Source organism: Ictalurus furcatus, chromosome 23, assembly GCF_023375685.1.
Source record: "Ictalurus furcatus strain D&B chromosome 23, Billie_1.0, whole genome shotgun sequence".
Classification (NCBI taxonomy): Eukaryota; Metazoa; Chordata; class Actinopteri; order Siluriformes; family Ictaluridae; genus Ictalurus; species Ictalurus furcatus.
In genome coordinates, this window is record NC_071277.1 from 6,840,001 (window position 1) to 6,867,302 (window position 27,302).

Sequence of the window (27,302 nt, forward strand, 5' to 3'; positions counted from 1 at the left end):
TTTGGCTGGAAGATCGGTTAATGGAGCAAATAGTTATTTGTTCCTGTTGACACAGAAATATGCAATCTTCTGCTGCAGGGTATGCAATTTTAAATCCCTCATGACAATAGTGTAATATGACCAAATGAATGGTGCGTAAATTTGGAGGAATCATTCAAATTAAGTGTAAGTGGATCCAATTATTTACAACACTAAAATAAAAACAATTCAGATAGATAACACATTGGCACTTTCCATTGGGGAATAGGTGAGAAATATGGTTTAGCACACACGCGCACACACATGTACAAAACTAGTTTTAAATATTGCATAATTTCATAATAATGCAATATTTCGTGAGAATTAAGTTGCCTGCATGGGCACCCAAATACAGGAATATATATATATATATATGTATATATATATATTTATATATATATATTATATTATATATATATATATGTATGTGTGTGTGTGTGTGTGTGTGTGTGTGTGTGTGTGTATATGTACATGTATAAGTGTAATATATATATATATATATATATATATATATATATATATATATATATATATATATATATATATATATACATACATACATGTACATATACACAGACACATATATATATATATATATATATTTCAAAAGCAACCAAACTTTTTCTACATCTCGGCACTGAAGACTTTGGAGGTCAGTCACCATACTGTATTGCCAATGAAGTAAACTTTCTAGACTTATTTTCACTTCTAGCTGTTTTTGCATTACTGTAGATAATTTAAACACATTTTTCTGTAAAGCCTAGATTTTCAGAGTGTCGGAGTGAACTGCCAAAGCTCTGAGTTGGCGTTGTTTATGGAGGACCGCTGCATGATGTTGGTCTGAACACTGGAGGAATTAATCTGTCAGAAAGCATTTTATGATCCAAATAAAACTACTCCCCCTCTCACTTCACCCTCAGGGTGCACTTCTTCTGCTCTCTCTGGACAGAGAAGCCACTTTAGTTGTTTAGTTTATCTAAGATTAGCCAGCCTTTCCCAGGGAGAGTGCAGTGATTATTATGAAAGCACAATCCTGCAGGTCCTTACAGCAGTCCTCATTCAAACTGTAATGCATGTATGTATACACAGATAGGCCTATTAACTTTCACACATTTTGCATAGGAGTTCTGCCTTTGAATATTGAAGCATGCTAACAGAGTGATCACTCAAAAATATACCATATGAGCATTTTTTTTGCCCCCCACCCCCCCCAATAACAACAGCAGATTAACCAATCAACATTTGAATGTGTAATGATTGAATGCTCTGATGTTAAATTCTGCGCCCCACCGTTACACATATATATCACATTAATAATCTTTTTGCTCTTGACTTGAAACATGCCGTAATTTTCTGGCGGGTAGTTACAGTAAATGGAGAATGATTTCCTTCTATCCATCCATCCATCCATTTTCTATACCACTTAGCCTACACAGATTTGCAGGGGAGTCTAGATCCTATCCCAGGATCTCAGGGCACAAGGCAGGGGACACCCTGGACGGGGTGCCAACCCATCACAGGGCACAGGTTTCTACGAGGGACAATAGACAAGTGTTTGGTAAGAGGACTATATCGAATTAGTATTAGTGGCCAGCGCAATCTGCCTTGCACCTCTGGTTTTGGTGGTCCAAATCCTATGTTCTTCACATGCTCCAGTGGTTTTCTTGTAGCACTCTGGTCCCCCCCCCGTACAAAGACATGTGGTGTAGGCTGACAGGCATTTTCAGATTGTCCGTAGTGAGTGAACGGGTGTATGAATATGTGTGCGATTGTGCCCTGCAATGGTTTGGCTCCCCCATGACCCAGGTATCTGATTATCAGTATGGAAAATGGATGGATGGATTGCTCCCTAGACTGTAAATACTAGATGAACATGTTTCATATGGACTATACTCTTTTTAGACAGGAACTTTGGTTGGAGATGAAACCTGCAGGAAGGTAGATCTCAAGGAAGAGGGTTGGTGACCACTGGTCTGTAGGAAGATATAGTAGTCTGTATGTCTCACATCTCTAGGATATGTGTTTACTACTGACATTTCGTTATGCAAAACACTCAAAATTTGGGATGTAAATTCACGTATACATACAGATGTGTGTGGACAAACAACCTCCTTTCACGGTCTCCACGATCTAAACACTGCTTTAAAAAAAGATTTAGCAGTCATTTCAGACAAGCTCACACAACCATATTAGCCATAAAGGCTAAAAGAGCTCTTTGTTATTGAATTCTGTACCCTGATAGGATGACAGGAAGTGTGTGCCATTTAGGCTGGCAAGCACTGTTTGACCCACTGGTGCTGAAATGCTGCAGCCTCAGTAATACTGTGTTACTGCATTTATATTCATACTCCCGAGAAAGGCATTTCCCTATACTGTACACCTGTGTATATGTTTGAGCACAATAAACCTGAATTGAGCTTACATTTCCCCGTCTGTCTCACTTTCTTATTAATGGCATCATGAAAGTTCCAATCTGTTTTTATGAGGTTGGAAATGTATCTAGAATGGCCCTTTCGAGACGCTTAGACTCCAGCAGGAGGCGATTGTGCTGCAGTGCTAGTATACAGTACTGTGTGTGTATGAGGGATAGGGATATATTAGGCTATGATTACTCATGCAGCGATGAATCTAGAGATATAAAATGACAAAAGAACAACGTAAATCAGCCTGCTGGGGGGTGGGGGGGGGTGGGAGGAGATAATCCTTTATCCTCCTAGTTGAAGAGAGTGCTACTGGAGAAGGACAGTTGCTCACAGTACATGGTTCACTGTAATAATACTTTTTTGATCATTAAACCATACTACTTGAGTTATCTAAGCTAATTAAAAGTACTATATGAGCAAATTTGAAATAATTCAATTTCAAGACTCACACAAAAATACTTCTGAAATGCCACACCTCAGGCACCAAATGCTTATTCAGCAGCAGCAGTGTCTGAGACAGATAAGCATTCCTGGCCCAATTCATCACATACTGTACCATTTGGTTTTAATGCTTCAAATGAAACAACAAATTATGGAAGCTTGTATTGTATGTTGTGTTAAATATATCTAAGTGCTGCTACAGCCTATGGGTAATGCTCAGAATAATGCTTAAGATAGCTTCGGATAAGATGTGTAAAATACTGTACACTGTTACTACAGTATGTAGCTGGAAAAAATGTAGGAATTAACATGATCTTGGGAACCTAGCAATCTACTGATACCTCAACAGCATTTGGCTAAGATAGCTAGCTAGGTAATGTTACCTTTCATATATATTGTTGATAATGGAGGGAGTTTTATCTATCTATCTCTCTATCTATCTCTCTATCTATCTATCTATGTTTATGTCTATATGTATATGTTTATCTATTTATATCTATATATGTATAGACCGACATATACATATATAAGTATAGTAATTACTACGCACCAGATGATTTGTGTGTTTTGTACTCTTTCCACCACTGTTGTTTAATACATGCTAACCATAACAGCTTGTAATGTTATCACACCTGCATATGATATCACACCTACACCAGTTTGAGTGCAACAGATGCTGTGTTAATCATAGAGAGGTCAAAGTTATTATCAGCTTTAAAAATCTGCGTCGCATGACTCACACAGATTTAAAAAACACTCTTTAAATCCGCAATAAATGATTTTAGAACAAAGAGACAGCTGGAGAGAAAAACAACATGAAGAGGTTTGCTAGAACTAAAGCACAAACCGTGAAAGTCATAAAGGTCCTTGTATGTTGTGTTCATTGGTTCTTTTAATATATATATACTTACTAGTTAAAAATAACTAATAAATCTGATATTTCTGATAAAAAATGGCTTTACACCAAATTCCAGTTTGCATCTTTAAACGACTGGAAAGCCACGCTCTCATTTAAGAACTCCTTTGATGTCATTTTCGTGCATATCGATCATCTAGCAAAGGGTCTAACGATCAACATTCTGCACATAAGCCTTCTTGTAGCGATGTTAATAAAATAAACTATGGAAATGGCTGCAATTACACTGTATTGCTTCAGAATGGCTCATTGATGTGTGGCCAAAGAGCTTTGAGTTTAAATCCTGTCAGCTGGTGCACTATAAATCAGAGGTGAGAGCCTGTCAGTGCTGTATCTGCATGTCCAGTCAGTACATCTTCCTCTCATCAGCTATCTCCCACTCTTCCCAACTCCATCATCATTCCAGCCTCTCTCAATAACTCCCTCGCTCCCTCTGTTGCAGCAGCAAATGAACATACATCACTTGAGTCACACAAATACATACACAAATGTAAGAAAAACAATACAGCAGCTTTCCCTTGACTTGTTTGAAATGGCAGTATGTTTGAAAGTAAAAATGATTTGTAATGCCAAGTAAGTACTTGTTTAAAAAAATTAAAAGTGCCCTTTGTCAGACTTTGTGTGCTTAAGCATTTCTCTTCTTAGATGCTGTGTAGGGTTTTGCAAGACAGGAACTGGTAGAGGGGCCTGATTGTATGTTTAAAGTGTCAGGTAAAAACCATTTATCTTGTCTTTGTGTTAATGCCAGTGGCCACTGAGGGGCTAGAAAAAGTTTAATCATTGCTTCTAATTTGGTCATTTGGCAATTTCTACCCGCTATCTCACACCACAGCTACCATGTACTACCATGTGTGTGTATATATATATATATATATATATATATATATATATATATATATATATATATATATATATATATATATATATATATATATATAATGTATGTATGTATATACATATATGTGTAGTATATATCCAAATGCTTGTGGTTCATTATTTATTTTGAAAATGAGTAAAGAGCTAATTTTGTTCAATCAATCTGTAAACTGTGTGCAACACAAAAGCTAAAAGACTCCTGGAATATTAGAGAGATAAATTCCAGAGCACTTCCAATCCACTATTGAAACTATTGAAATAGCTACAGATTGAGTGTCTCTGTAAGATTATCCCGCAGGTCAGTTCTTTAGTGGAAATGAGCAATGTTGTCAACATTTCAGAAGTTGAGCAAACCCATCTGTCACTACAGACAGTCAGAACTGAGGAGTGCAAAGCCAATTTGATGCTTGACTACCCTTCAAAAACTTACAAGCAAATATTTCTGAAGATCTCTGCAGTAGGGGCCATCCAAACAAATCTGGCAGTGGTGGGCAAGTCAGTTTGGCAAGAACTGCTGAATAGACTACTGAAAAAGCAATGAGTGTAATCATGTTTACCAGCAGTTCTGACTCTGTGGCACATGTTTAAGAGCTGCTTTTTCTAAGAGCAGTACAAACAGGCAGGGTTTCATGTTGACTTTAAAGGGAGAAGAAAGTGTTTTGCTTGGTTTAATAACAGAGCATCTTGAAAGCTTTGAAAAAAAAGAATGGGAATTTTTATTCTTTGCTGAGAACAAACTCAGTGTTCTACTCCTGATGTACAGTAACACTGGCTAGCTAAGAAATGCTAAGACTACATAAACAGGTGCTACAAAGCATTTTGTCTTATTTAACATTGTCGCTGTCACCGCTCTTTTTTCATTTATTTGCTTTCCAGATTTTATTTTCAGCTTGGCAGACTAGGCTAGTGTAGGCCTACTGGTAAAAGCTCCATGCCAGCTATCCTGGACCAAGATGGATCCAAGATGGTACGGATTTGTATCATTTCCATGTCAAAATGTATGTGTAATATGTCCTCCAGCCTAGTTCTAGCTTACAATTTGGGAAATATATGTTTTTGATATGAAAAACAGTATCATTAAAATTCCAATGTAGAAATGGGAACGTATTCCATGACTCTGGACTCCAGAATCCATGTGCAGGGGGTTTATTTACAAATACACTACACAATCCAAATTGGACACGAAACAGGCCCAAGGTCAAACACAATAACCCACAGTATACCTAAGAGTAGTCTAAAGGCAGTTTCATTCTTGTGGCCGAGATCTTGTGTTGAGGAAAGGACAGTCGACCCTATCCGTAAAGTCTTCTCCATCACAACCCAAAGACTTTCAATGGGGTTAAGATCAGGACTCTGTGGTGGCCAATTCATGGATGAAAATGATTCCTCATGCTCCCTGAACCACTCTTTCACAAATTCAGCCAGATGAATCTTGGCATTGTCATTCTGGAATATGCCTCTGCCATCAGGGAAGAAAAAAAACCCATTGATGGGATAACCTGGGGCACACAGTGGCTTAATGGTTAGCATGTTCACCTGTTGGGGGTTCAATTCCCACCGTGGCCCTGTGTGTGGAGTTTGCATGTTTGCGGGGGTTTCCTCTGGGTGCTCCGGTTTCCTCCCCCAGTCCAAAGACATGCATGGTAGGCTGATTGGTGAGTCCATAGTGTATGAATGGGTGTGTGAATGTGTATGTGATTGTTCCCTGCGATGGATTGGCACCCTGTCCAGGGTGTACCCCGCCTTGTGCCCGATGCTCCCTGGGAGTTCCAGGTTTCCCCATGACCTTGAAAAGGATTAAGCTGTATAGAGGATGGATGGATAGATGGATAACCTGCTCATCCAGTACATTCAGGTGCTCAGCTGACTTCATTTTATTGCTGGATAAACTTGCTGAGCCTAGACCGGACCAATTGAAGCAACTCCAGATCATAACACTTCCTCCCTCCAGAAGCTTGTACAGTAGGTAGTATACATGATGGGTGCATTGCTTCATGTGCTTCCCTTCTTACCCTGATACACCCACTGCTAAATCTGGACTCATCACACCACATGACCATTTTACTTCGTCTTTGGTCCGAGTTAAACCGCAATTCATGTTGCAAGCCATTAGCAAAGCGAACATGCTTTTTACATAACGCAGGTTCCCATCATGCATCGCTATACAGGTTGGTATCCATTGGCTTGAATTGCTTTCTCATCACAAGTTATCCAGCTCCAGAGTTTGTTTGCAATCGGGTGGAGACCACCTCGTTTTTTTGTGCAGATCCAAGCACAATTGCAGTGTTTAGATAAGTCTAAACAAACCAAACCAAGGGAAAAAATGCACCAGGTTCTGAAACAACGCTCTAAACAAGCCAAGTTTAAAACTCCCAAAGGTTCAAACATGGAAATGAGTGATAACCAAAGAAAAGTCCTTAATATTATGGGTAGATAACCATCTCCTGGAATGCCAGTGAATTGGCGTATATGACATAAAGGTGCGATTTTTTTTTTTTTATGGTCTTAAGGTGGATGTCACGTGTCATTCTGTTTCGACATGCTTGTTATTTTTAGGCTTGAAAACCATGGCAGACATTACAGTGACTCAGTTTAACTTCTCCATATTTTCAGGACTTTTCTCCTGTCCAAACGGGTGGGCAGGGAGTGTTGACATCTTGTCAAACAGTACAGAGAGACTTAGGCTGAAGTTGTGAGTCAAGAAGGAGGTGCTGTGGTGGCAGAAGGAGGGCAGGTTGCATGGATCAGGTCCATTTGTCCTGGAGATTCAGTCCAACATGGCAGCTGGGGTTTCTTGGCATAACATACAGACTCACGACCTGACTCGAATTCTAAATACATTTGGTTAGAGAGAGAGGGTGAAAATAATAAACACATCCACCTTTACTGTCAGGTAATCCTGTATGGAACAAGCCCAAGTGTCTCTGTGATATGCGTCCATCTTGTATGTGCCTAATGAGCTGCCAATATTGCGACCACCTGTTCACCTGCTCTGTATTATGATTCACAAATCATTAAGGGTTCAAAGGATTTGAAGGGATAAACTTAAATGAGGGCTTATTAATAAGCCAGTATTTATTCAGTACTTGATACTTTATTAGCAAAGCTTACAGAGGCTGCACGGAGCAGCTGCATATTTGCACTAGGATTACATCATCTTGCTCGGTGTGTGGAGTTGGGGGTTGTATCAAGGATCACCCAAAGGCCAAGGAAAAAGCCAATTTTAAAGTAATTTTGGGAATTATTTATAAGGAAATATACATTCCTTTGTGTGAATTGACATGTAATACCTACAGTGGCACTTTAAAGTTTGTGAACCCTTTCGAATTTTCTATATATCTGCATAAATATTACTTCAAGTGTCATAAAACTTTCACACAAATCCTAAAAGCAGACAAAGAGAACCCAATTAAACAAACGGGATAAAAATTATCATACTTGCACATTCATTTGTTGCAGAAAACGATCCAATATTGCATATCTGTGAATGGCAAAAGTATGTGAACCTCTAGGATTAGCAGTTCATTTGAAGGTGAAATTAGAGTCAGGGTGTTTTCAATCAATGGGATAATAATCAGGTGTTATTGAGCACCCTGTTTTATTTCAAAAACAATGATCTATCAGAATCTGATATTCACAACATGTTTGTGGCAGTGTATCATGGCAAGGAGATTTCTGAGGAACTCAGAAAAAAGAGTTGGACTCTTTCTCACTCCACAGTCAGATAGATTGTGTACAAATGGAGGAAATTTAAGACCATTGTTACCTTCCCCAGGAGTGAAGACCAACAAAGATCACTCCAAGAGCAAGACGTGTAATAGTCTGCGAGGTCATAAAGGAACCCAGGGTAACTTCTAAGCAACTAAAGCCCTCTCTCACATTGGCTAATGTTAATGTTAATGAGCCTACCATAAAGAGAACACTGAACAACAATGGTGTGCATGGCAGGGTTGGAAAGAGAAAACCACGGCTCTCCAAAAAGAACATTGCTGCCTTTCTGCAGTTTGCTAAAGATAATGTGGACAAGCCAGAATGCTACTGGAACAATATTTTGTGGATTGATGAGACAAAAAAATAACTTTTTTGCTCTAAATGAGAAGGGTTATATTTGGGGAAAAGAAAACACTGCATTCCAGCATAAGAACCTTATCCCATCTGTGAAACATGATGGTGGTAGTATCATGGTTTGGGTCAATTTTGCTGCATCTGGGAAAGGACGACTTGCCATCATTGATGGAACAATGAATTCTTAATTATATCAGCGATTTCTAAAGGAAAATGTCAGGACATCTGTCTGTAGACTGAATCTCAAGAGAAAGTGAGTCATGCAGCAAGACAGCAACCCTAGGCACACAAGTTGTTCTACCAAAGAATGGTTGAAGAAGAATAAAGTGAATGTTTTGGACTGGTCAAGTCAAAGTCCTGACCTTAATCCAATAGAAATGTTGTGGACATACCTGAAGCAAGCAGTTCATGTCAGGAAACCCACCAACATCCCAGAGTTGAAGCTGTTCTGTACTGAGGAACGGGCTAAAAATACTCCAAGCTGATCTGCAGGACCAATCGACAGTTATGGGAAACGTTTAGTTGCACTTATTGCTGCACAACAGGGTCAAACCAGGTACTGATAACAATGGTTCGCATACTTTTGCCACTCACAGATATGTACTATTAGATCATGTTCCTCAATAAATAAATGACCAAGCATTATATTTGTATCTCATTTGTTTAATTGGGTTCTCTTTATCTACTTTTAGGACTGATGATGTTTTAGGTAATATTTATGTAGATATATAGAAAATACTAAAGTGTTCACAAATTTCAAGCACCACTGTATGTCTGGTTGCACTTTGACCTCTACAGGTTTTGCACAATAAATCTGGGAAAAGTTTTGTGGCTTAGAAAAAAGTGAAAAAACCACCTTCTCTGAAACTTGTAGCTCATTAAATGTGAAGGACGAATGTGAGAAGTCAAAGTCCGTAGAAGATGGGCTCTCTGGAACGGCACAGTAATCAAAGAATTGTTCTGAAAGAAGGCTGAAATCTTCCAGCAATTTCCTTCATTACCTCCTCCACTTAAGAAATGTGTACTTCAGATTGTTGCCTAATTCCTCCAGCCAGTAAATCTCTTGTAGTTGCAATATCTAATTAGATGATTTCAGTGCTGCTCAACCTATCAGTCTTAGAGAAAGAGGATTAATCACAAGCCTGGCTGAATCCTTAAATGAAACCGTTTCAATCTAGAATAATTTATTAAGTTTGATGTGCATCTACTTTCTCCTGCAAGGTCAGTGTTGGTTTTGATCCAACAGCAAAACTAGAGGCAGTGTTACGACATGGATGGTCCATGTCTAAAAACATATAAAGATGGAGCATATGCTGTTAGGAGGTATCTAATGGAGAAGGAATTTATAATAATCTTTATAGGGCATAACTACTCACCTCCCTTTCATTACAGAGATGGCAAAAATTCTTGCACATCGTAGGTGAAAGTTTCTCAGATTTATGAAAATGAGACAGTATTTGCATCTTGATTGGGTAGCTTGTGTTTTGTCATGTGAACAGAGATGGTCAAGCCAGACAGAAGTGTTAGGAAATATAACTTTTTTCTAATGGCAAGTGATTATATTGGATACAGATCAAATTTATCTATCCATCCATCCATTTTCCATACCACTTATCCTACACAAGGGAAGCCTGGAGCCTATCCCAGGGAACTTGGAGCACAACCCATCTTAGGATGCCAACCCATCGCAGGGCTCAATTGCACACACATTCACAGTCTAAAGACAAATCAGCCTAGAGCACATGTCCTTGGGCTGGGGGAGGAAACAGGATTACCCGGAGGAAACCCCTAAAGCACGGGGAAAACATGTAAGCTCCAAACACACAGGGTGGAGGTAGGATTCGAGCCCCCAATCCTGCAGTTGCGAGGCAAATGTGCTAACCACTAAACCCCTAGGCGCAAATTAAAAACAAGAAGAAGCTACATTGGTTTAAACGGTTAATTAATTTAATACATTTAGCAGGAGACAAATACATTGGTAAAAAAAAACCCCAACAAAACATTTTGAGTACATTTGGAATTGAACATGTTTATAAAACATGAATGAAGATATCCAAAACCTTAGTAGAGCCAGCTTGTTCTGACCTTCATTTCACTGGGGATCAAATCTAGGGTACAAATCTGGACAGCTAAGCTTGGATTTATTTATTTATTTATTTATTTTTGGGGCAGGTCAACAATACGTGAAGAAAGCATTTCATTCCACTGCAATTTGAATTTGACTGTTGGGCTGCATTGTCTGATCATACTCCCTAGACTCCAGAGGGGGAGGAGGAGGAGGAATGAGAACTTCTTTCAGATTTATTTCAAATGAAATGATGGGTTAGGAGGGCACTCATACTGCTGTCCATACAGCACCTGTAAAGAAATGCAGCACATATGACACTCCATCTGCCACAGAGCATAGATCCTCCTACATCCAGAGTTAGCGTGGACTCCTATGTGCATTGAGCCTGGGGTTTAACTCTTGATCGAATGTGAATGAGTTCCTCAGTGTGACCATGCATAATCTATCTGCTAAAACCCAGAGTGCTCTCTCTCTCTCTCAACCACCCAGTTCTTTCTCTTCCACTTTCTCTTTAACCTTCTCCTTCCTTAAGTATATTATTGCAATGGAGCAAATGGATTACTCACGTGACAGAAATGCCTTAAATATGTTTTGGGATGTGTCGCACTCAGAGGTCCGGATTGGTTGATCAAGACGGGATTACCAATGGATGAATTAAGTTTTTGTGTGGTGCATGCTCGGTATTGTAGATTCACAACATCAAGCTGTGGAAAACAGGAAACCGATAGAAAATCATGAAGTCTTTTAAAGCACTGACACTAAACAATATATTACCTTTTGAGAGAATAATACACAACATGACAAATAACATATTAAATTCTATTTCTATGCGGGAATACTCCTTTGAGTGTGTGTGTAATATTTTGGACCACGTCATTCTTATTATGCCATCAATCCGATCTTGAGATATAAAGTATTTCTTGACACAGAGTTTCACTGTCATACTCTTGACACATTGTTTTTGCGTCTGTGTGTCAAGACTTGTATTGCAATATATGTTTACAGTCATTAGGACTTAATTGGTTATGGTTTTCAGTATAAACTATCCATAACAAGTGAATTTCAGTTCTCACAACGGACCGGAGGACATAGCAAGAACATCAGGGTCTCCATGGATTGTTCTCGGACTTAGCAACCGACGACGCAGGAAGAGGGAGAGGAAACAGAAGTGAAGATGCTTTGCAGGCTTTTGCAGAGTATCTTTCTCACCAGTGCCAGATCAGGAAACCATAAAATGGATGAACTGGAGCTACAGATTGCAGCGATTCGTTTTATTTGAGACTGTTGCATGATGACAATAGTCAAAACCTGGCTTCACATGCAAATTCCCAGTGCTACAGTTCGGCTAGCAGGCCGCACAATATATTGGCAGGAAAGGAACAGAGATTCAGGTAAGAGAAGAAGAGGTGGACTTTCCATCTACGTTCACAATGAATGGTGCAATAACAGTAACATCATAGACAGGTATTGTTCTCCTGACTTGGACGTGATGTCGGTTATATGTAGGCCTTTTTACTTACCACGGGAGCTAACAATAGTGACAGTGAGCACTGTTTACATTCCATCAGATGCAAATGTTAGTGTAGCTCTCACTCAATTACTCACTATTGTAAACAAACACCAACAGACTCGTCCAGATGGAGTGTACAACATAGCGGATGATTTAATCAAGCGTACTTGAAGACAGTATTCTGTAAATTTACCCAATATGTTAAGTGTGCTACCAGGGGGAACAATACACTCGACCATGTGTATTCTAACATAAAGCACACCTTGAGATCCATTCCACTCCCCCACTTAGGACTGTCAGACCACTGTTCACTGCTCCTGTATACACCCCGCTCAGGAGGAAAACAAAGCCACAAATGAAGATCATAAAAACCTGGCCAAAGGGAGCTCTCTTTAAACTGCAGGACTGCTTTGAATGTACAGAATTGGATGTATTTGTACAGCAGGACTTAGAGGAATACACAGAAACTGTTTTGTTCTACATTAAAAACTGTACAGACAATGTCACTGTCAACAAAAAATTTAATAACCAGAAACCTTGAATGACAAATGAGTTACATTCTTTACTCAAAGAGCACAACTCCACCTTCAGGTCAGGTGATGAGGCCCTGTACAACACTGCTAGAACCAACCTGAGGAGAGGCATTAAACACACCAAGGAAGCCTACCAGAGGAATATTGAGATTCATCTCACAGACAATAACCCAAGGAGGGTGTGGCAAGGAATAGCGAGCACCACCAATTACAAGAACAACTCCAGCAGTGTTTACGCTGATGCCTCATTGGCAGAGGAACTAAACCATTTCTTTGCCTGTTTTGAGGTCAGTAAGCCCGTCACAAACCCACTGCCTCCATCAACCCCCAGCACCTGCCATGTCATCCTACAAGAACATGAGGTGGGACGGGTGCTTAGATCCGTAAATACAAAGAAGGCCACTGGTCATGACTGAGTATCTGGTAAGGTACTCAAAGCCTGTGATGATCAGCTTGCCGGGGTCTTCACGAATATTTTCAACCTCTCTCTTACATTAGCCACCATCCAACTCTGCTTCAAAATCAGCTACCATTATCCCTGTTCCAAAAAAGCCAGTCATCGACAGCCTGAGTGACTACAGACTTGTTGCACTTACATCAATAATCATGAAGTGCTTTGAGAGACTGGTCTCACAGCACATCAAATCCAGCCTCCCATTCACCTTCAACCTCCATCACCTTGCATATAAAACAAACAGGTCTACGGATAAAACTGTCACCCTAGCCCTTCATACCGCACTGAGCAACCTTGTATTCAGGGGGACCTATGCAAGGAATCTCTTCATAGATTACAGCTCGGTGTTCAATACAATCATCCCAGATATACTAGAAAGCAAACTAGCTAAACTGGGCTTTTCTCCTCCTATCTGTACCTGGATGAAGGACTTACTCACAAACTGTCCACAATCTGTTAAGCTTGGCTCCTACCTCTCTTCTATCATCATGCTCAGCACCAGCTCTCCACAAGGCTGTGTGCTGAGCCCTCGAATCTATTCCTTGTACACATATGGCTGTACTTCTTCTCATCCCTCCAACACTATCATTAAGTTTGCGGATGATGCTACAGTTATCGGACTTATCGCAGGAGGGGATGAGTCAGCCTACAGGGATGAGATCCAGAAACTGGAAGTGTGGTGTTCATGTAACAACCTGACACTGAATACCAATAAAACAAAGGAGCTCATCCTGGACTTCAGGAGACGTAGTGCAGACCCGGCCCCACCCTGCATCAACGAGGACCATGTGGAAAGGGTTCACACTAAAATTTTTGGGAGCCCATATATCCGATGACCTCTCTTGGTCTGCCAACGCCTCAGATATCGTCACAAAGTCACATCAGCGACTTCACTTCCTGAGAGTGCTCAGGAAATACAACCTGGAGTGTAAGCAATTGTTGGCCTTTTACCGCTCTACCATCGAGAGTGTGCTCTCATATTGCATTTCAGTGTGGTACTCCGGTTGCACAGCAGCAGACAAGAGAACTCTCCAAAGAATAATTAACACAGACCAAAAAAAATCACTGGCTGCTCACTACCCTCCCTGGAAAATACTGCCTGCTCCTGCTATCTCAGTAGGGCCAAAAATATCAATAGAGGCAGAATCACCAAAATTTCATCGCTGTCCAAATAATTATGGACCGGACTGTAGATTCAGCATCAGTTACTCTTAAGGAATTAAACTTTCACAGATGCCAAACCTGTTAATTCATGTTTCTTTTCTGCATGTATACAGTAGATATTGCTTTATAGCATCTTTACATCTCTGTTGATCCATTTCTCTGTGAACAGGATATTTTAACCAATGCGTCCTTATTGAAAATGGATTTATGCAAGATGCTGTTCTTATTCATTTGACATCCTTTCATTTCATGTCATGGCTGCCATCATGGTTTTAATTTCCGGTTTTCTAGGCTGCGACGGAAGTTTACATAAAGCCTCAGCAATTCAGTATTTACCATCTGAAAAAAAATGGGAGTGAATCATTCTTAATATTTCATATTTCTTAATAATTCCGCAGAGATGCTTATCACATTTACTTTCTGGCTGTTTTTGTATTTTATTTATTTATTTGTATATATATATATATATATATATATATATATATATATATATATATATAAAGTATTATTATTATTTATTTATAACAGGGAAGAATGTAATATTAAAAATACTGGGTGGGGGGTGGGGGGACTATTTTTGTGATACTGACATGATAAAATGTCATTTGAGCATTAAAGATTATATTGTTCTTATATTGTTGTAAAATATCAATTCATTAATCGGTCATTCTTCTTTCGGCTGCTCCCGTTATGGGTCACCACAGCAGATCATTGATTCCGCATATTTGAAAAAGCTAGCATTTTACAATAGCAATACTTTACAAAAGCAATATTTTACAATAGTAATACATTTCGCCGATCTTGTCTCACTGACCTGTGTGGAAGTAGCAGCGAAATAGGCAAACTGACGATCCATTATGTAAGCCCAACTCACTATTTATCAGCCCTTTTGCTATTTATTTTGACCCAGCTGTGAATTCATGAATGCTAAATTTGCTTTTTAACAGAAATGTCACAACTGTGGGGGCCTTGTTAAAGCTTGTTGTGAAATCACTCCAAAGAGCGTATGCTGCCTTGAGTCTGACCCGTTCACATTGAAACACTGACAAGGTACAACCTTCAGAATGAATGCGTTCTGTGCATACAGCAGTATGCATTAGGATGGAAGGAAGATGAAATTTTTCAGACAAAGAAGTAGTTTGGACTCATCTGTGATTCGACACTGTAGAGATATTGCAATTTATTACAAAATACTTAGTATAACATAACATTTCATTTATTTACTATTGATGAACATATGGGGCACACGGTGGCTTAGTGGTTAGCATGTTTGCCTCACACCTCCAGGGTCGGGGGTTCGATTCCCACCGTGACCCTGTGTGTGCGGAGTTTGCATGTTCTCCCCGTGCTGCGGGGGTTTCCTCCGGGTACTCCGGTTTCCTCCGTCAGTCCAAAGACATGCATGGTAGGCTGATTGGCATGTCCAAAGTGTCTGTAGTGTATGAATGGGTGTGTGAATGTGTATGTGATTGCGCACTGCAATCGACTGGTACCCTGTCCAGGGTGTACCCCGCCTTGTGCCTGATGCTTCCTGGGATAGGCTCCAGGTTCCCCGTAACCCTGAAAAGGAGTAAGCGGTAGAAGATGGATGGATGATGAACATATGAAAGATTTTTTTCCCCTCTTTGATGTATAACTGCATTATGTATGGAACAAAACACTTGCGTGTATATACTGTCATAGGAAAAGAATCAGTGATTGGGTTGTAAAATGTGGCTAATCCAAAGTTGATTAATTTCCTATAAAAACACATCCCAAAGTCTTCTATTCCTCTTGTACTACAGAAATTTGCCAAAATGAATGTTTCTTTTAAATTTATTAAAGAATGATACCGGGTTTTATGTTATGTCAACAGAACGTTTGCTAGTTCCTGTTATCCCTTATATTCTAACAGCACTCCATCACCAGCCTCTTTTATTCTCTCTCTTTTAAAAAGTTAATAAGACAAAAAATAATAATCTTTCCTGTGTCAGAAAACCTAAAGTTACAGGACGGTTACAAAGCACTGACACTGGAGACTCCTTAAAAAACCTCCAAAAACCTTAAAGAAACGACTCCTTACAGAAAACTTCACATTATCAATGATTACACACAGTTTGTTTGTTTGGCGCATTCATTATACTCTTCAATGTGTAGATTGTTACTATAGATCTGATGACACATAGGGAAGAAAACATTAAGATTAATTAAAGACCTTGCAACTAGAGCCGTTGCCAAAGCTGCTGTTAGGGCAAATTAATCAACACTTTCTGACTAAATATGTAGGAATCAATAATTCAACAAGGCTGTGGAAACTGATTTGTGCCTGCTAATCACACATTATATTCAGCATCTTCTATATGTGAAAAACAGTCTAACACTTGCAAGCTTCTGTGAATAGGCTCCAGCTGCACTTGGTTTCTGCATTTGCTTTTAAATATACAATTTTATTGCATACAATATTAACTGTTACACATGGCAGCTAAATCTATACTAAGATCCCTCATGAGCTAAGCGTAGTGTATATATTTTTTTAAACTACACCCAATGCTTAGGACAAATTTTTAATATCCCACATGTAGTCAGACCTATAATGAGATTAAAGCCTGGGGAATGTTGTGTGTACGTCTTGGCAATTTATCATACATTGTGCTGTAGATTGAGAATAGACAGTGTGAGAAGGTCCTGCAGAGTAAATGCTTACATTTCATTTCTACTGAGGATTGACATTACAATGCTAATCAGCTGGAGAGAATATTGGTGTAGAGCTGCTCTGATTAATTATATTTCATAATCAAATGAATTTTTTTTTCTTCCTTGCCACGAATTGCTTTGTTAAATTGATTGGAAATGATCTTTGACAGTTCTGGTAATATAAACTTTGCTGATAATATAAATAGTGAACAGGTTCACTTCTCTGGTCCAATCAAAGAAGCAACCACCGAAATGAAACCACTTTTATAGGTTTAAGCAGTATAAATTTGATTAAAGCATTCATTCCACTGAAAAACTGTCCCAAGACTGTTCCAGAACTTTGCTTAATTCACTGTTGTTCATTTAATGCATTTTATTCATGAGCTGCGTAGACTGCGCATCTTAGAACACCTTATATTGAGCGACGTCACAGGATTATGGTTAATTTTTTCTTTTCATGTGTAAGGGATGAGTAGATTACATTGTCTTGTTCCTAATGTAGGTTGGAAAATGAGACCTGTTGTAATGTAACGAGGACTGTGTTTGTCCTCACTTTCTGAAGCGAGGAGACTATACATCGGTGCATCTCTAATTGCAATGATTGGGAGAGGGATTATGGAGGGAGATTGTGGAGTGGATTAAATCCCTATATTAGAAATGTGTGTGCACCATGACTTTTTTTTTTTTTACCTCATGCAAAGGCTGAGAAAAAGAAGAAAAACGTGTCTCCCTTTTCCATGCCCAATTTTTATGTGCTAGTTACAGATCTGCTCCTGACTACTGAAGCGGGTATTTAACAAGTGGTTCTTTAAAAATAGAAATGATATGGTGCATCGTTCTACTATAAGCAGACATTTATTTCACATTTATGGAAGGAGTCTCCAGTGTCAGCACTTTCTAATAGTAAATTTCCAGACACGGGAGAACCTTAAGTGCCTAGAAAAGCGATATATAAATCTAAGTAATTAGTCATGACAGAGGACATTGGACTTCTGGTAATACTGTAAAAAACTGTTTATAGCTACTATAACATGATTATCACATGAACTAACTTGTTTCATCGATGTTCCACGTCATTAAATGTAACTATCAATGGGTAAAAAGTATGCTCTAATAATTGGCAAATTTTGGTGTTATAGGAAGAATAAAACACTCTGGGACTTGGGAATATTCCGGGTCCGCTTCAAAACGGTCCATGTCACACCACAAAATAATCATTGATTTATTTTTCCATAACAGCACACTGTTTCATGTTTAATTGCTTAATTAAACTTTATTGATTCACGAGATGTGATTCTAGCACTTCTATTGTGGCTTTCAGAAGGTTAGGACAATACTGTGCTAGCAGTGTTGGCATATAATGATTAGCTGACATTTTCTTTTTGCCAGGATTTCCTGTACTTTGTCATACCAGAATGCCTTCTTCCTCCCTTTCTTTACCCACACTTTCATCTGCATGCTGGTTTATTATCCTTCCTGTCAGCCGTAACAGTCCCTCTGCATTTAACGCACAGCTCTGTGGACGACTCAGTGATGTAGCCGTGTTCAAAATGCTAAAGTGAGAATGACAAAGGTCGTATGGAAAGTAAGGAACACTCCTGTGCTGCGTGTGCCGACTGTTAATCAGGCTGCTTTTTTTTTTCTTTCTTTGTATATACTGTACACCACATATTTTCTAATGCCAAAAATCACCACATATTTTCTAATGCCATCCCCTGTGTATATCTGAGCTGTGTTTTTCCTCAATGTTATGTTGTTTTGCCCAATTTGTTGATTGAACGTTCACCCACATGTCTTCCTGCCTCTAATATCTGTTTACTGTTTTTGATTTGTGTCTGTTTGGAAAGCAATTTAATGCTGTACCTTGTAATTCAAAGGTAGAAATGATTTCCATTAATGACAGTTTTTACATGCTTATTGATTAAGTTGTTTGTGTGAATACTCATAATTCAGGTATTTATTATTATTATTATTATTATTATTATTATTTACCCAAAGTGCTTGTTTATTGTTCATTTCACGCTCTACTTATCTACCACTTGCAATGTAGTCTGTTACTAAACTCTACAAAATGAATCATTTGAAAAACATACCTCTCTCATATTTTCTATTTGTTATGCCTGAGACATGGTTCTTTTTATTAGTTTTTTTCAGTATGTTTTTTTATTTTTATTTTATTCTTTGTTGGACTCAATTTATAGATCCTGATCAGGTTAAAAAGATGCAGTGAATGAGGGGCTTCACATAGTAAAGATCAGGAATACAATGAAGCTTGTACTGAATCTTGGAGTTTCCAGTCACCTGCTGAGAACTACAAGAAGCAACAAGATCAATCTTGATTCTTTTCCTGACTTTTAATCTAGAATGTATCATGGAATGTTCTCACACTGGCTCGGATTCTGTCCTGCCACTTCCTGTGTCTCGTTCATGGATTCCTTAAGTTTATAATTGCATTTCAGGGGCCTGATTTATTTAGATCCTAAATAATGAGTGCTAAAATGGATAAATTGTGCACAGAAATAGTGGGCATTAATATTATTATACATTATTATGATTAGTATACATAGTGGGCATTATCACATTGTTATATTATTGAAATTATTATTATTATAATAAATAGTAGACATTATCACATTATTATATTGTTAATACTGCAAGGAATAATTGTGTGAAATCCATCAGATGCAAAGTCAGGGCAAGGAAATCTATATGCCAATGAAACTATTGTGAATGAAAAATTGTGAAGTCCAAAACAAATCAGACCAGGACTAGCCAAGACCGAGTCAAGAACGAGTCTTAAAGGGGTCGAGGCCAAGTCAAGCTCGAGTCTAAATGACTCTAAATGACCCAAGTCTGTGGGTGACTGTGGCTCAGTTGGTAGAGCGGGTTGTCCACTAATCGTAGGGTTGGTGGTTTGATTCCCAGCCCACTTGACTCCACATACCAAAGTGTCCTTGGGCAGAACACTGAACCACAAGTTGCTCCAGATAGCAAGTTAGCACCTTGCATGGCAGCTCTGCTACCATTGGTGTGTGAGTGTGTGTGCGAATGGGTGAATGAGACACAATGTAAAGTGCTTTGGATAAAAGCGCTATATAAGAGCGCCATTTACCAAGTCAATACAGAAAGTCTACAATACATAGAGTCTAGAAGACTAGACTCCAAAATCCTTCTTAAAAGCTATACAGTTATTTCAGATTAGTGAGATTTTCCCCATAACAGCAACTCTGACAATAGTGCCAGCTGTCATTCAAATGATAGGTTTAAATGAATGCCCTCATTTTAATAGACAGCTCATTCACAGGGACTTGTGTAGTGGATGCTCTGAGTAAGTCTAAAAATAAACTGATTGAAAACCAAGTTTTTGTTATTTATCACAGAATGTATAATTGTTGATGTGGCCGTTTTAACATTTATGGAAGGTTTCTGGGGTGGCTTAATGATTGCCATGTTTGCCGTGCACCTCCAGGGTTGGGGGTTCAATTCCCGCCTCTGCCCTGTATGTACGGAGTTTTGATATTCTCCCTGTACTTCGGGGGTTTCCTCCAGGTACTCCTGTTTCCTCCCCCAGTCCAAAGATATGCATTAGATATGCGTTATAGGCTGATTAGCATTTCCAAATTGTCCGTAGTGTGTGTGTGTGTGCGCACTTGTGCCCTGCAATGGGTTGGCACCCCATCCAGGGTGTCCCATGCCTTGTGCCTCCAGTCCCTTGGGATAGGCTCCAGGCTCCCCGCTACTCTTTGTAGGATAAGTGGTATAGAAATGAATGAAAAGTGTCTGAATGAAAGGCGTCTCTAACTTAAATGTACTATAAAGGAAGTTCTACCATGGACAGAGGTCTTTCCAATTTCTTCCTAACATCACAAGCTGCATTTTTTTGGTCTAATTTATAGCTGCTATAACATAAGTTTTTCAATTATTTTTATTTAGCCTTTATTTAAACAGGAAAGGCTCCTGAGATTACAAATCTCTTTTTCAAGAGATAAGGCCAAGATAGGCAGCAGCAAGTCATTATACAGTTACAAACAGACAACATAAAACAAATAAAAGTCCAAAAGTACAATCAAAAATCTAACAACACTAGTTAAAAACATTGACAGGACAAGGAATCAGTCTCAAAAGCATTCATCAATGATTTAAAAACACAGTACAAAGAAGCACAGTACATAAAAGATCTTTTGTCAAGATTCTAGCATTAGCATTGTTCTAGCATTAGGGACAGTTAGTGAAATAAGGTCCTGTGACTGGAGTGAATACCAGTTACTTTTAAAAATAATAAAAATGCACATATAAGACTTGAGAAACCCCAGAATGGCTTTATAGATAAAATTTTTTTACAGTGACTGAGCCTACAGGTGCCAGCCAACCCTTTCATATAAATTGCAATGATGAGTAACAGTTTTGTAGTTTAGAATAAATCTCAATGTGCCATGGTAAAGGGTGTCAATTGATTTCAAACACTGGGCAGAAGCATTCATATATAAAATATCGCCATAGTCCAGCATAGGCAAAAAGGTGGCTAACACCAGCCTTCTTTTAGCCTCAAAAGAAAAAACAAGCCTTATTTCTTACATAAAATCCCAGTTTCAGCTTCAGTTCTTTTGTAAGTTGCTGTATATGGGGTTGAAAAGGAAGACTATCATTAACTAAAATCCCAAGATATTTATATGAAGTAACAGATTCAGTTGCATCACCTTGAAAAGTCGTAATTGGTGGAAGCTTCGGGGGCCTTTATTTTTTGCTTTAGAAAATACCATTAGATTGGTTTTGTCAGTGTTAAGTACAAGCTTCAACTGAGACAGTTTGAACAGAATTAAAAGATGATACATTTTTTATCAAGATTGTTTATATACATTGTAATTAAGAGGGGACCAAGTACAGAGCCTTGAGGCACAAAATTACAGATAATCAATTTCTCAGATGAAAGCCCCTCAAATTAAATGCACGGTGTTTACAAACCAAGCAACTGCATGTTCAGAAAGACTAATACTCAACAATCTCTGCTTTAGGATCGCATGCTCAACTGTATCAAAGGCCTTTGACAAATCAATAAAAAAGTGAAACACATTGCAGTTTTTTTTTTTTTTTATCAAGAGCATCTGTAATATCATTTAACACCTTCATGGCTGCTGTAATTGTGCTAGGTTTCTTCCTGAAGCCTGATTGATACATTGATAAAATGGAATTTGTATACAGAAACTCCTTAAGCTGCTCACTAACAAAAGTTTCAAGCATTTTAGCCAATGGTGACAGCTTTGAAATTGGCCTAGAATTGTTTAAAATTATAGGCTCTCCACCTATAAACAAAGGTAGGTCAAATGCTGACTTCCAGATCCTGGGAATTTCATTACATTCCAGTGTAAGATTAAATAGACAGGCAAGAGGTTTGGCTATAAAACCCACAGATGCTTTTAAAAAGCAGGGATCAAGAAGATCAGGACCTGCAGGTTTGCTTTGATCTAAGTATGTAAAGGCTTTGTATACCTCTTGAATTGAGAATGGCAAAAAACTGAAACATTGACCAGCTCTTATTGGCTCAGTCATCCATGGTCGCACATAGACAGAAGAAACTGAATCAAATAACTTACCAGAAGATATGAAGTGCTTATTAAAACAATTCAGCATTTCAGTTTTGTCATATACAGCAATTAAGTCTTTCATGATACATGCTGGTAATGTATTAGCATTGGACTTAATAGCCTTCCAAAACTTTCTGGGGTCATTCAGATGTTTTGTAGTAATAGACCAAAAGTATTCGGACTTAGTCTTCCTGAGAAGAGAAGAACACTTATTTCAAAGCTGCCTAAAGAGAATCCAGTCAGTATTAGAACATGATTTCCTTGCCTTAGTCCAGGCCAGATTGCGCTCTTGAGTAAGACAAGACAGCTCAGAAGAGAACCATGGATTATCACGGCCTTTAACTCTGGACTTGAAAGGGTCATGTTTGTTCATAATCTGTAAGAAACTATCCTGAAAAAATTCCACATCATGAATAAGCGCAATCCTGTTCCAGTTAAAATAAAATAAGTAATGTAAAAAAGCTGTTGCTAACAGCAACAACAGCACAATGTTTACTTAAATCATTACAGATTACACCAACAACAGAGAATTTATGCGGCACAATATCAAATCAATTAGAGTAGATTTCTCTGGATATCTAATATTTGGGTGGGTGAATTAATGAGCTGGATAAGACTCATAGAATCACAATACATTTTTAAATTCTCAGAGGCTGGTTTTAACCAACACCAGTTCAGATCCCTATTCAAAATAATTTCAGTGTAGAGAAGTTTAGACATCAGGTGCATGACTGAGGAAAGTGCATCACTGAGGGCTGAGGGGGTCTATAACAGGCCACCACCATTATAAAGAATCCTTTACAAACATCAAGATTCAAAGCTAGAAATTTTAACTGTTTATCGATGGATTCAGATATAACCATACTGAGAAGAAATTTACACTTCACGTAAATAGCCACACCACCACCCTTCTTATACATATATCCTTATCAAGAACAGACTTGCCAAGCCAAGTTTCAGACAACACAATAACATCAGCATTTGTTGCTTTATCCCAGATCCTAATTCCATCTATTTTACACAACAGACTTCGCACAGTTAGGTGAAAAACCCCAAAGCCAGATTTAAAATCAGAGGGAGTTTGAAGACACTGCAAACCAGGGCCTGGGTTAGGTTGCACATTTCCAGATATCAACAACGGTAACATAATTAGGCACCTCAATTTCACAACATTGCATGATGATGATGCAATTTTTTTTGGAACCCATGCTGCATGCAAGTTCAACCAAGGAGTTCCTTGACAATACAAAACAGTCATATAGATCCAGAAGGCTTGGGTAACAAGAAAAGTTGTGTATGTCACATCCTGACATAATCGCATAGGTACATGAGCCAATGAACCTAGCGATAAAAAACAAGTTCCCGAAGACGGAATGTCTACTGTAGAGGAGAATACATTGGCAGATTTGCTCACCCAGTGACAACAATTGTTTTCGCCTGGGTCCACCAAAGTCAGTAGGCCGAGTAGCACCACAAGCGCTGTCATCTTCTCAGAAGGAATGGAAATGAATGTAAAAATCCGTTTGTATGAAGACGGAGCCGTTTACAGCCAGTCAGGTAGACAGGAAAATGTAGCAGTTCAGACCCGACACTCTGCGAAGGGAACTGGGGATTCGGTCCAGGACTGCCAGGGAGGGGTTGTTCCAGAACAGGGAAAGTCTGACTCCAGTTCACTCCAGGTGAAGTGTTTCTCCGGTTCAGTCCATGTAAAGTGATTTTCGTGTACTGTTGTAAAATGGAAGGCTCGAAAAAGTGCAATAAAATTCTTAAGGTTGAAGTGAGTCTTCTTTTACAACAGCAAAAACAAACAGTTTGCTATACAAGATTGATTGTGTAGACATTAATAAGTGGATTAAAAAAAACACTACAATAACATTTACAACGCACTCATCACCGAACACTTCACAGACAAACAATTTGACATGCTTGATATGCGGACATCTTCGCGTCTAGCTGATAACACACGTATGCCAAAGCATCCACACACAGCCGTAATACCTACAGACATATAGTTACAAAACCATTTAACAAAATGTTAACTGGAGCTATCTTGTCTCACCAACATTACACAACATCTAAAGAAAACCCCCAAACCCTGTAACATACAGGAAGAACGTACTACATCACACTTTGGGTCATGCCACATCACATCACACCACTTCATTACTGATTACTCTCCTATAATAGCATGCCCTGTCATGTTTTATTTCTCATTTAAATACTTATTTAATGGTATAATTTGGCCTCTAGATGGGTGGAAACATCGTTCCACAGGCATACTCTCTCTGGATGTAATTCGCTCACACAATCTGCATTCCCAAAGTGACTTTCAGGCTTAGTAAATTGTATTGCCGGTGCAACATGAATCAATTTGCATTGCCCTGTATTTTGTACCTTTAGCTAGATGCTGTTGTTAAATCAATTTGCATGTTTTTCAGTCTGTACACATTTTTTTTTTTGCGCACACATTCGTTTTGTAAGACCTTTTTTGTAAGGACCCAGGAGCTACTTCTAATATCCAGATCTCTGTGAAATCCTTAATAACCACACTCAGCATTTCCACCTGCTGCTTTCGACTCCTAATCATTACAGGATGTATCAGCTGTTTCCTTTTAAATTGCTTCGGTCTTCACACATTACTTCAAGTCAGCAGTCTTGAACTCATTTATATAAGCACTTTTCTAACAAATCCTACAGTACTGGAGCCTGAGAGCTATAAATGCCTGAATCACGTACCTTTTATACTAGGCTTTATAATAAACAATTGTTTCCGGATGCATTCATAAAGGTCAAAGTCAATGTGTAGAGCTATAAAAGGTCCGGTACTGTTAAAAAAGTGTCAAAGATTTATGGTACAGGAACGAAATACGAGCATTGCCACCAGGAGTTGTGTGACGAATGACTTCAAGAAATGACTTTTACTATAGGGCATAGACACAGTACTATACATCATCTATATATCATTTTTAATTTTGCAAATAAGCTGTACAACTTAATCCTGTTTCCATTTTCAGTTCCGTGACTCAGCCTTAGTAAGTAGCACTCGATCATTAACATCTAATCTCCATCTGCACGTGTGTTTGACTAGAAAAGAACTAAAAGCTCACAGAGGTGACATAAAGCCTTATGTGCCTATAATAGCTGATCTGATTGACCTTTTCGAGTGGTGCAGAGCGCAGTGTTATGTTCAGGATGCTGACACAGGCAGAAGAACAAAGCCAGCTCTCAGCTCTCTGTATTAGCTCAAATACCCAAGAAGAGGTGAAGGGCAAGAGCCATGGATTTGCTGCAGGATGAAATGACACAACTCCAAGCAGATGCTGGAGAACTAAAGTGTCTGGATGTCTTTATAGTGGTTAGAGCTCACGATCTAATTATGACCTTAGAATATGGCTTTTAAAAGGCTGACCACTTGATTATGCCTTTTCCCACCACTATATCAGTCCCAGTTATATTATATTTACAAATATGTATAATACATGATGTTAAAATACATTTGAAAGACATGGGTAAGGGTGTTCTTACGCACAACGCACAGCAAAGTGTCTTAAACCCTAAAAAACTATATGACAAACTCCAGTGTTCAGTAATTATTGTAATGTTCACTGATGTTTACTATATAAAAAAACCCTTCCACCATGCTGTAGTCTCTTAACAGTAAGCTTTAGTTGCTAAGCAACAAAACAGACAAAGATTAGGGCACTCAGATTGGCTTAAGAGGTGATTTTATTGGTTCAAAATTTGGTGCATTCATTCAGAATTCAATGATTGTGATGCAATCATAGTTAGGTGTATATTAAAGATTTTTAAAGCGGCTTAGCCAATTATAAAAATACAGTTTTCTCACCTTGCTTACACACCAGTGTACTGGTACAAGTGCAATTCCAAAAAAAACTGGAACATGGTGTAAAATGGAAATAAAAACAGAATGCAATGATTTGCAAATCTCATAAACCCGTATGTTATTCACAATAGAAGATAGAAAACACATAAAATGTTTAAACTGAGGAATTGTACCGTTTTAAGAAAAAAAAATATAATTTTGAATTTGATGGACGCAACACATCTCAAAAAATTTGGGACGGGGCAACAAAAGGCTGGAAAAGTAAGGGTTTATTTAAAAAGAAAGAGCTGGAGGTTAATTTGCAACAGGTCGGTATGTGAAGGCAGGATTTTGGAATCCCCGGTTCACAGACAATGAGTTCTGGAGGTGTTTCTGAGCCCATGCAGTGATTTCCATTACAGAATCATGGCTGTTTTTAATTTTTGGAATTGGGGTTGTAAATAACCATGGTCTCTGGAAACATATAATATTTTCATAAAGTACCCAACATATGGCTTGGACCACTGACCATAACTAAAGAAGTTGCCAAACACTCATATCACTCGGAATAAAAGGAAAATTACATACATTTGGCCAATTCCTACTCCACCAGATAGGTTTTAAGAAAAATTGCTATACAGTACATCTTAGTCATTCATTGAATTTAAACTGTAAAGCTTGCCAGATTCAGAGAGTGTTCTGGGAGAATAACCAGCTTTCTAATAACACGGCTGGCATGACGTGGTTCAAGTTTCC